We start from the raw sequence: 12,317 nt of genomic DNA, 5'->3' as shown, positions 1-12,317 counted from the left end.
ATTAATTAGACATATAAAGTCTCTTAATTAATAAATTAACCTAGAATATCTTTTCTATACAATTTCACCCCTGCTTAGTGAAAATTCACAAATTAGACATAGTCTAACTTTAGAATTATAATTGATTAATCACAAATCAATTATTGAGTCTTACAAGCAGTATAGTCTCAACTAGAATGGGGACCATGGATCTATATGCTGAGCTTCCAATAAGTGAACCGAATTTACTAAGTAAATCCCTACTTATTAATTCCTCGTTGAATCCACTCTTAGTACTTAGAATCGCACTCTCAGACTTATATAGAGCATATTATATATTCCACGATATAGATATGCTATCTCATTTAACCATTGTTATAATCTTATTGTTATCAAAGATCCTCTATATAGATGATCTACATCGAGATGGGATAATTTTACCGTTCTCACCCCTCAACGTATTTTGCCCCTTAAAACACTTAGCTACCTGTACATGATGTTTAGTGATCTAAGAATTAGTCACTTAAACAAGAGCTCATCCATTTACTTCTATTTAGCTAAGCTCGAAAGGAATCATCACTTGACTTCTATACACCAGTAGAAGCTATAGATTCCATATTTATGTTCAGCACTCCCACTCAATCATACTATCATGTTCCCAAAATATACGTATCACCCTGACCCAAAAGTAGGCTTAACTAATAAATCAAAGAACATGAATAGCACTCCTGAGTTGAGCCTAAGCATATTAGGATTTAGATTCTTTTAATCTTAAGATCAACTACTGATATTGGCTTGGAAAGATACAACGGTAAGTTTATAATATCTTAACTAAGTTCAATATCGGTCCAGTCCAATGTATACTCCATACATTCGCAACTAGTATACTTTACCAATGTCCTCGAAAGAACATAACACTTACTCCAAGTGTAAGTACACATCATCGCTGATTATCACATTAGTGTAAATCTAAAACACTGATGAAACAGGGACTTAGTCTTTTGATTCATATAATCACAATCACATTCCACTGTGTTGACAATACTGTAATTGTGAATAAACATATGATCTGGACTTAACAGATTTTGTGTGTAAATATAATAAACATATTAAACCATTAGCATGTAAAATTCATGCAAACATAAATCACTTCAAATTTCTTATATTGATAACTAATCAGATTGTAAAGGGTTTTATTTAGGGCACAAAACCCAACTAACACACCACTACTCCATCGAGATCAAATCCTTCCTCGCCCTCGAGTGCCTATAGAAGCTCTAGAAAAGCTATTTGTAGTCAATGTACTACTTTCCTCCAAGCCACCATCCCTCTGTTGGACATTAGTCATGTTGGAATTATTTTACCGGAATCTTAGATTTACTAACAAGTATATTATTTAACATCCTAAATATGAACTTCTAAAACGATATGAAATAAACACATATAAGTATAAGAAACCTTACAGTAGTTGCAGCGGAATATAATGTCTCATTCCACTCAGATCTCTAACCCTTGTATCATTTCTGTAGGAGAGTATCACCAAGATCTGAGTCCGAATCTTCTTCTCTTGAATCTGGATTCTTCACAGCCTTAGAGGATGGCTTAGACTCCATCGATTTAAGAGCCTCTGACATTGTAGTGAGCACAGTTACAACACCTTGTTAAAACCTTTTCTGACGTTGTTGATCTAAGGCATAAGCATGAGCCAGGTTTTTAACCTTAAACAACAGTTTCACCTTCCAACTAGCAGAGGACAATCCTGGGAGAGCAGCTGAAGGCCGTGTAGACGATGATGGAATCTTAGATGCACTAGGGCTAGTTGTGGGAAAGGTGATCACAAATAGAGGAATGGGCTTGCCAAATATTGGTTGAAATGACTTCCCAATAGAAGGAACATGCACAGTAACATCCTACTCAAGGTTAGCAGGATGTGTTGGAGTTATTTTACTAGGATCTAGATTTACTAACAAGTATGTTATTAACATCCTAAATCTGAACTTTTAAAACGATATGAAATAAACACATATAAAGTATAAGAAACCTTACAGTGGTTGCAGCGGAATATAATGTCTTCTTCCACTCAGATCTCTAACCCTTGTATCCTTTCTGTAGCAGAGTATCACCAAGATCTGAGTCCGAATCTCCTTCTCTTGAAACTAGATTCTTCACAACCTTACACACTATGATTGAGTACTACTTGATGTGTGTGGGCACTCACTCATTCACTATAGGCTCAGTTTAGAAGAGAGGAATAGATAGAGAGAGGTTTCGGCTAGGGTTAGTGAAGGAGGCTCAAATTTTATCTGAAGGAATGAGATGCATCATCTTTTCCCTAAAGCCATCACTACCTATTTATAGGAAACCACCTAGGGTTAGGTTAGATTTAATTAGCATTAAAATAATGGAAAAATAAATGATAAATTGCTACATAAGTGGCCGAACATGATATGGATAATGGGCCCCACTTTGTAGTTTTGCCATTTTGTCATTTTTCCATCTCATTTTCTCAAAAACTCCAATTTTCTAATTTAACCACTTAAATGCCAATTCCAATTATTTAATAACTAAAGATTAATTATTAAATAATATTGTCATTTAATATATTTATTAACTAGACTAATCAAAGTCTCTTAATTAACAAATAAACCCTAGAAACTCTTTCTTCACAATTAAGCCCTTGCTTAGTGAAAATTCATAAACTAGACATATTTTAATTTTAGAATTATAATTGATTAATCAAAATCAATTGACTGAGTCTTACAAGTAGTATTGTCTCAACTAGTATGGGGACCATGGGCCTATATATCTGAGCTTCCAATAAGCAGACCCAGAATTTACCAAGTAAATTCACTGACCCAGAATTTACCAAGTAAATTCACTGACCTATGTTGCATTTACCATAGAACTTGGAATTGCACACTCAGTTATATAGAACGCTCTATATGTTCCACGATATAAATACGCTATTAGTTATCCATTGTTATAATCCCAATAATCAATGATCCTCTATAAATGATTTACATTGTATAGGGATTAAATTACCGTTACACCCTTCAATGCATTTTATCATTAAAACACTTAACCACCTATAAATAATATTTCAGTGAACTAAACATAATCACTGAAATGAGTACTCAACCATTTATCTCTATTTATCCTAGCTCGAAGGAAATCATCATTTCACTTCTATGTGCTGATAGAAGCTATAGATTCCATGTCTATGTTTAGTGCTCCCACTCAATTGCACTACCATGTTCCCAAAATGTACGTATCACCCTGACTAAAAAGTAGACTTAACTAACAAATCAAAGAACATGTATAATACTCTTGAGATCGAACCTAACCATGTTAGGATTAAGATCATTTGATCTAGGATCAACTAGGTGATATTGAATTGAATAGATATTACGGTCAAATTATCATATTTGATTCAAGGTTCAATATCGGTCCCTTCCGATGCATACTCCATGCATCCAACCCGAGCTTTACTTTAACCAATGCCCTGGAAAGGACATAACACTTATCCAAGGTGCAAGTAAACTATGTTGTAGATTATCATATCAGTTACACCCTGTGTACTGATAAATCTAGGAATATATATTTAATCACATAATCTTGATTACTTTCCACTGTGCTGACGACACAATAAACAAGAATATAAATATGATAATGATTTGGACGAATTTATAAATCAAATAAACAAATAAATGATAACATGAACCAAATGACACAATAAGTGATGAAAATACTTCTGTTTCGTTATTGATATTTAAATAATAAAGATTACATTGAAATTGAATTGTATTTAGGGCATAAAACCCAACAAGTCAGCCTCTCATAGGACTGCTCACCACCTTCTCGTTGGGAGCTACTGCCTGGCCTCCCACAAAAGTCACAAAAAAGAAAGCAAGTGGAGGCATTAAAGACTCGTTCAAAAGGTAAGTCATTACAGTGGATGGAGTCACTCGTACCATTATTAAGCATGCTAGATCGAGCCCCACTCTAGCAACAGACAAGGTTTTTCCAGAGGCAAGCTCTGCCCAAGATAGCATGAAAATCATCAGTTGGAATGAACGAGGTCTTGGGAGTGACCGTGCATTCTGCAACCTCTCCCACCTTTTGAAAATTTGTAATCTTGATATTTTGTTTATTATTGAATCTAGACTAATTTTGGGTTGCAGGATTAAGTTTAGGCTTAGTTTTCCTAACGTTTTGAAAGTTGGTAGAATAGGTAGGGAAGGAGGTCTTTTATTATTTTGGAAGTCAAATGTAACTGTTACTCTTATTAATCATATTTACTGTTATGTTAGCTCTTTCTTGCTTAATACCCTTCTTTTCATTTAACTTGCTTTATGGTGCCCCTCATCAAGCCCAAAAATCTCAAACTTGGTAATTATTGAATTATATCGGTCAAAATAACTATTTGAACCCCTTGAATGTTTGTTGACAATTTTAACATTTTTATTAGATGACAAATATGGGAAATGAAACCCTTGGATTTTGAGAGTGATAGATATACTTGGAACAATAACCACCCAAATGAAAGAAACATTCATTAAGAATCGATTGGTGCATCATCAACGATTCTTAATTCGAAGGATCTCTTCCCACATGCTACTCTCAAACATGGAGAATTTTTCAGCTCAGATCATAAAGCGCTCATTGTTAATCCTTTCCCCCAAACTACCACTCCCTTAGCCAAAGCGTTTTCTTTTTGAGAACGTTTGGCTCCAAAATCCCCATTGGGATCGTCAAATAAATGGCTTTTGAATTAACCCTCTTTTGGGACCACGAATCCCATCTCCAACCTTATGAACATTCAATGTAAAGAGTGAATCGACATGCTTTTAAAAGAGGTTGATTCGATCCAAACAACTTGAATTTGGGACACGAAGCGAATAAATCATGTGAATATCCTTCTATATCAATATTATATTTCCATATTTTGCATTCAAATTCATGTAATAACACTCAAGCTTCTTCTTATGTTCTTGATTTGCCAGTCATCAACAGTTAACATAAGCAAGATTGTCTACAAGAATATAAGCAGAACAACAAAGAGCGAAAAGGCGATGAAATTCGCTTGCAGCGATTCAGTCCCATGCAGCAACATAGTCCTGAGTAATGTCAACTTGGAGAAGAAGAATAGGACAGTGGAGACCTATTGTAACTCTGCTCAAGGCTCTGGATATGGGACTATTAGGTGTTCAAGCTCAATTTTAATGGGGTATTAAAGAGGTAGTTTATACATATAGTGAAATTTAAATGTGTCTAAATTATAGAAAATTTGAAAGCAAATGTGTCACAACATATTGTTGACCTTAATGAATTGGCTTAATATATATTTTCATTTAGTCTTATTGAATCTGTTGTGTTGTGTTGAGTCTGTTGACTAGTCTAGTACATATATTATATATGTCATGCAAAAGTTGACATTTTTACATAACTGACTGATAATTTGGATATTTGGGCTTGAAGAGCTACTTTTAGGTGATGTAATAATCAACCCAGAAAAAAGTGCCTGCCCAAAGATCTCACCTCTAAATTTGAACCAATTTTCAAAAAATGTCTTAAGCTGAGCCCAATTTAAACCTTTTTTTTAAGGTTCAGCCAAGGTTGAATACTGCTTGTGAATGTCACTAATTTCCAAAGAACACCCAAAAAAAACCAAACAAAAATATGTGAAAACTCGGTTAAAGTGAATAGTTATGTTTTCAAAAAAAAAGTAACATAAAATTATTCAAACAATATTTTGAAGGAAAAAAAATATATATTAGAATCATCACATGCATGATTTCATCTTTATAATATTATGAGTTATATATATATTTTTTTGGGTTCCTTGTGATCATAACTAACTACTTGGGGTAGATCAATGACAATTCTGATTGTAGCAGTTAATCATCAATTTCAATGTCTTGAAAGTAAAAATATAGATATGAAAATCATTAGTTAAATTTTATTTGTTTTCTTCCCATAAAATAACATATATATTAGTTTAGTTTCAAATATATAGGTACACAAAGGGGGACCATTAGTATTGTGAATGTTAAAAACCTGTACAAGTCAACAAATCACCTATAATTTTTTTCAAAAATGCAGAACCAAGCAATTTTAACCAATTTGCTTTGTTTTTGCAGTCTGAAAATTTAAAAGCTGAACTGTATAAGGAATCAGTGGTAGTCACCACCATAGCTTATAGTAAACTGTAAGCTCAACTTTAGAGACCCACATGTCACAAAATAATAATGCTAATAATAATTTTTATTTAAAAACCTAAAATTAAAGAAAAAGGCTTCTGTTGGACTGCTTCTGTTTTTGCAAAATGGACAAATACATAGAATTTTTCCTAATAGTTAAATACTATTTTAAACTCTGTATTTTGTAAAATTATTGATAGGACTCTTTATTTTGATAAATTATAAATTAGATCGGATTCTGTATTTTCTTAAATAGTACGTTGAATTAATTTTCTGGCAAAATAAAATTTAATAATAATTTGATTTACAGGTATTATGACAAAACTGGTTAAGTTTACTATATCTGTTCGTATTAAGAATTGTGTTCAAGTTAGTTAAAATTGAGTTTATAGTCCTATTTATAAAAATATAGGATTTATTTATTATTTAACAAAACAGAAGGTTCAATCAATAACTTTTATAAAGTACGGATCCAAAATGTTATTAACATTCTAATTTTTAACACATTGTGGTCCACTGGAATTATGCTGCAAGGAAGATTTATTGTGGTTGTCTTATTCCTTTAGTTGGGTTCCCAATATATTTTGAAGAAAATGAAAACAACAATACCCTCTTCATTTTTTTCAATTCTAAATTTCTAATAAAAACTCTGTAGAAAACCAAAAACAAAATTGTCACTTCTAGTTGTTTTTGTATATAGGGTAAATACTATTTTGGACCCTTTGTTTTACAAAAGTTACCGATTGGACCATGTATTTTATTAAATGACAAAATGGACCCTGTATTTTCTAAAATAGTACAAGTAGGACCCTGAATTGATTTTTTGTCAAAATAAAGTTTAATTATAATCCGATCTAAAAGTGCTATATGACAAAACTATTTACATTTTTTGTATCTGTTCGTATTAAGCATTGTCTTCAAGTTGGTTATATTAAAAAAAATTATCAAAAATTAAGCTCAGGGTTCTATTTTTAGTTGGGGCCCATTTTTTATATATTTTGAAGAAAATGAAAACAACAATACCCTCTTCATTTTTTTCAATTCTAAATTTCTAATAAAAACTCTGTAGAAAACCAAAAACAAAATTGTCACTTCTAGTTGTTTTTGTATATATGCCAATTCAATTTTCCATAAAAGAGAAGGTGGAACTTCTTCATTTTCCTCTACTTGGATTTTGAACAAAAATAATACATGATATATACATTATTTTAATGTAAAGAAATTAAGTGCATGGAATAAAAAAAAAGATTGAGAAAAATGACAAATTAAGCTAGGAATATAAATTTTCTTTATATATATTATTTTATCTTTGTTGTAGTTTCTTTGTTTACTCAACAAAATTCAATCCAGATAGAATAGAATAGGAAGATGATAAGGCATTATAATGAATAATAATAATAATTTTTGTTGAGGTTGTGCATTGTGCCCTTCCAAATGGGGTTTTGTTTTAGATAAAAATGGATAGAAAAGAATAAGAAGACAACTGAAAAATTCTCAAAATGTGGATGCCAACACTCCAATACAGATAACCTTTTTGTATGTATATATGTGTTTTTCATTTTCATGTCCTCATAAAATTTGTACACAACAAATTCAAATAACACTCCTATTTCTCTTGACACCCTGGCTCTAAACTCAGCTGGCATTCTTATAAATCCATAATAATTTTAACAATAAAAATAGATATAAAAACATTTCTGGACACAGAATACAACAAATATATAATTATATGTTTATGTTTATGGTTTTAGCTTCTTATATAAAACTAATTTGATGTCTATTCGTGCCATAAACCCTGTTGAGAATTATGGGGTTCCATCTCAAAACCAATTGGCAATGAGTGGAGTAGCCATGTTCTTATATATGGCTCAATTCTTTACCATTTATTCCATGTGGGACATTGTCCACAATATATAATTATAAACAGTATATATAACATTTTTGCTCTTGATATTTATGATATATATATCTAACTTATTATAGGAAAAAAACACATGCACATGCAATGGAGAAGTGCATATATTGGCAAGAAGTCACGAGTGGCTGCCACCTAATACAATACTACAAAAACATATATATATATATACATTGTCTTGACATAATAAAAAACAACATTGGCATAATTCTTTTCTATTTACTTTTCAAATATATGTTTGAAATAACAACATGCAATTTATTTATTACATAACAATGATAATAATAACTGCCATACTTTGTCATGATTGGATCAACAAAATATATATACATATTATTTAATTTTTTATATAATATGGTATATTAATTATATATTCATTTTGTATTTTTTTTACATAATTTATAGTATTAAAATATAATACAAAATATTTAATTATATTTATATATAAAAATAAATAAATAAGTATATATTTTATTTTACACACCATAAATTACTCAAGTAAAATATTTATAATTATAATATACACTATTATAAAATAAAATTGAGTGACATATAATTTCTCTATATGCTCAAAATGAAAATGTTCCTACCGATAAAAATAAAAGTATATAATGTCTATGTGCATGAAGAACAAATGTTAATTATATTAGTAGACAAAAAAGAGAAGAAGTAATGCAATTGAGTAAAAAAAGAAAAGAAAAAGTGTAATAATAATTAATAAGATGATGATCCTTGTCCTGAAGAGGAAGGGAGATGAGTAGTAAGTAGTAACCCAACCACAAAAATGAGCTAGCTCTTTAAGAAGCTCATCAAAGTGATCCGTGACTTTTAATTTTTGATATAATTTTTATTTTTTATTGGTTGAGAATTAATTGTAGGCCACGAATTGAGTGTTATAGTCATACGAATACAAACAACAAAGGTAGGGACAATATCATCACTTTTTGTCGTTTCAAAATATATAATATTTATATTTATATTTCAAGTGTCGTTTTTTGGGATCTTACTTACTTGCTATATATTGCTTATAAGATACATACACGTTTTATAGGCAAATGAAAATTCACATGCAAAACACTACTAATGTAGTAGTAGTAGTAGTAGTAGTCTACCATAACCATTATGAGAAGCTACAATTATAATTTGTATGTGTAACTAACAAACAATCATAGAGCTAATAACGTACACCTCCCGCCACTAGGGCAACCTGATCAAATATATATGTACGAGTAATTTATTATAACTTAACTAGTTTAATTTAATTAAGTTTAATTTTTGATGTTAATAATAATTAAATTATAGTTTTAGAAATCTGACTTTATCAAGTTATTATTTATGTGTTATTTTTTATTAGTATATTTAAATTAATTTTTAAGCAAAAAATAACACTCAAATCAATTAGAAACTGTCACTTGACTATTGACTTGACGGTCAAATAAGTTCAAAAAATATAACTTAAATATTATTATTGTTAAAAATTAAATTTAATTAAATATTTATCTGTAAATTAAACCAAAATATTTATCCTGTAAATTATTATCTGATAAATACCATTTTGTATCTTGTATTTTGCAAAAGTTACCAATAAGACTCTCTATTTTGTTAAATGATAAAATAAATCGTGTATTTTCTAAAATTGTACACATAGAACCATAAATTGATTTTTTGTCAAAGTAAAACTTAATAATAATCTGATCTAGAGATGTTATGACAAAATTAGTTACATTTTCAGTAGTGTTAAAAATTATCTTAAAGTTGGTTACATTAAAAAATAAAATTGTTAAAAATTGAGCTCAATGTCCTATTTGTATAATTTTAGAAAATACATGGTCTATTTTGTTATTTAACAAAACAGAAAATCCAATTAATAACTTTTACAAAACACATGGTCTAAAATAATGTTTACCTACTATTATTATTATTATTATTATTATTATTATTATTATGAACATTGCTATTATATTATATCTTAATTGCTCCAAATCTCAAGAAAGATCCGTGACCACTCTATTCTTACAAGTTAAATTTGAATTGGGTCGTTTGCTGTTTCGTAGGGCCAACACTAAATGGTGCACATTTTCCTCTGATATGATCTGTTTGGACGGTCATGATCATATTATGATGGAAATTTTGCAATAATAAGTTAGCAAGCAAAAGCTCTTTTAATATAAAAGACTATTTTGCATTAGTTAATTTAGTGCAATAAAAGTTAATGAAGAGTTCGTTAAATTTAATAGAAGGTGATCCTAACGACCACAATATAATGATCAGTTAGTGAAAAATGTGATCTTTGGTGTCAAAATTAATACTGATTAGTTACTTAAGCGTAATGATTTAAAAGTAATTAATTTGCGATATAAATATTTAAGTTTAATTATTAGTTGAAGATAAATACCTAAGTGTTTACCCACAAATTGACCCTGGTGACGTAGACGACAATTTTTGACATGTGACAAGAAAGAAAATATTTCAGAGTTGAGTAGTCCCGAGTCATAACAGTCGACATATTAGGTGTCCCTAACCCTACGCTCAAGTTGATTCTGGGAACTCTAGAATGGTTGTTTGGACCCCGCCAAATTGTTTCCAACTCACCATTTTTTAGTATTTTAAACCAAGTAGACAAGAAGAATCCACGTCTAAGGCTTGGAAACTGAAAAAAGATAAAACAACAACCTGAAAGTCAACCCAGGAACCTAGGGTTTTCACCCAGCGCCAAGGTTGACATTCCCACCTAAGGGTTTAAGCTTTTGGGTCTACCTTAGTGCAAATGGCTCAATATTTTTACTTATACATGAATAAGACATGTCACGAACATGTTAGAGGCATCATAACCAGAATTGGTACACTTCCCGTGTGGAGCACCTAGGCACTCGGTGCCTGGGCCACCTAGTGATTAGGGGTGTTCATTGGATCACATCTAATATTTTTAGGCCTATCCAGATCCAATCCAATCATATATTGGATGTTAGATTTACCATTCGATCTGATCCAATTAATTTCGCCATCCAATCGATCCAACATCCATTGGATGTTGGATTGGATCGGTTCTATCCATTGGATGTATTTCATATATATTTATTTGTTTAATTTGGGTTTATCTAATATTTTAGACCTAGTATTTTTTGGATCGGATCGGATCCATCCAATATTTTAGATCCAGTATGTATTGGATTGGACTGGATCCATCCAATCCAAGAAAAAAAAAGAGTAAAACTTTAATATTAATTTTTATATATACATATGTTGGAAATTATTTTACCAGGATCTAGATTTACTAACAAGTATGTTGGATTAACAACCTAATATGAATTCTAAAACAATGAAAATAAACACATATAAAGTTAGAAAACCTTACAGTGGGTGCAGCGGAATAATATGACTCCTTCCGTTCAGATCTCTAGCCCTTGATTCCTTTATGTAGCAGAGCATCACCAAGATCTGAACCTGGATCTTCTTTTCTCCTTCCTTGATGCAGAAATTCCATAGTCTTCCATACTATGATTGAGATACCACTTGATGTGTGTGGGCACTACTCATTCACTCAAAGTTTCAAAATTTAGAGAGAAGAAAAGAGAGAGAGGCGTGTGAGGCTTTTTCTGAGAGAAACAAAGTGATCAAAGATGTGTGTGTTAGTTTCCTCAAGCCAACACTTTCTATTTATAGAAAACCCTTTAGGTTTAGGTTAGAATTGTATGGCATTAAAATAATGGAAACTACAAATGGTATTTCTCATGCATAGGGCCGGCCATACAAAGGGTATTGGGCCTCACTTTGCAACTTTCTCATTTTGTTATTTTCCATTCCCATTTTCTCAAAAATGCCAATTTTCCAATTTAACCTTTTAAATGCCAATTCTAATTATTTAATAACTTGGAAATAATTATCAAATAATATTGCCATTTAATATATTTATTAATTTAGACATATAAAGTCTCTTAATCAATAAATAAACCTAAAATCTCTTTTCTTTACAATTTCGCCCTTGCTTAGTGAAAATTCATAAAGTAGACATAGTCTAACTTTTAGAATTTTAATTGATTAATTAAAATCAATTAACTTAGTCTTACAAGCAGTATGGTCTCAACTAGTATGGGGACCATGGGTCTATATAACCGAGCTTCCAATAAGTCGAACCGAATTTACCAAGTAAATTCCCTAACTTATTAATTCCTCATTGAATCCACACTTAGAACTTGGAATTGCACTCTCAGTCATATAGAAAC

Source organism: Cannabis sativa, chromosome 4 (assembly GCF_029168945.1).
Source record: "Cannabis sativa cultivar Pink pepper isolate KNU-18-1 chromosome 4, ASM2916894v1, whole genome shotgun sequence".
Taxonomy (NCBI): Eukaryota; Viridiplantae; Streptophyta; class Magnoliopsida; order Rosales; family Cannabaceae; genus Cannabis; species Cannabis sativa.
The sequence above is the reverse complement of the archived record's forward strand: the minus strand, read 5'-3'. Positions refer to the sequence as shown.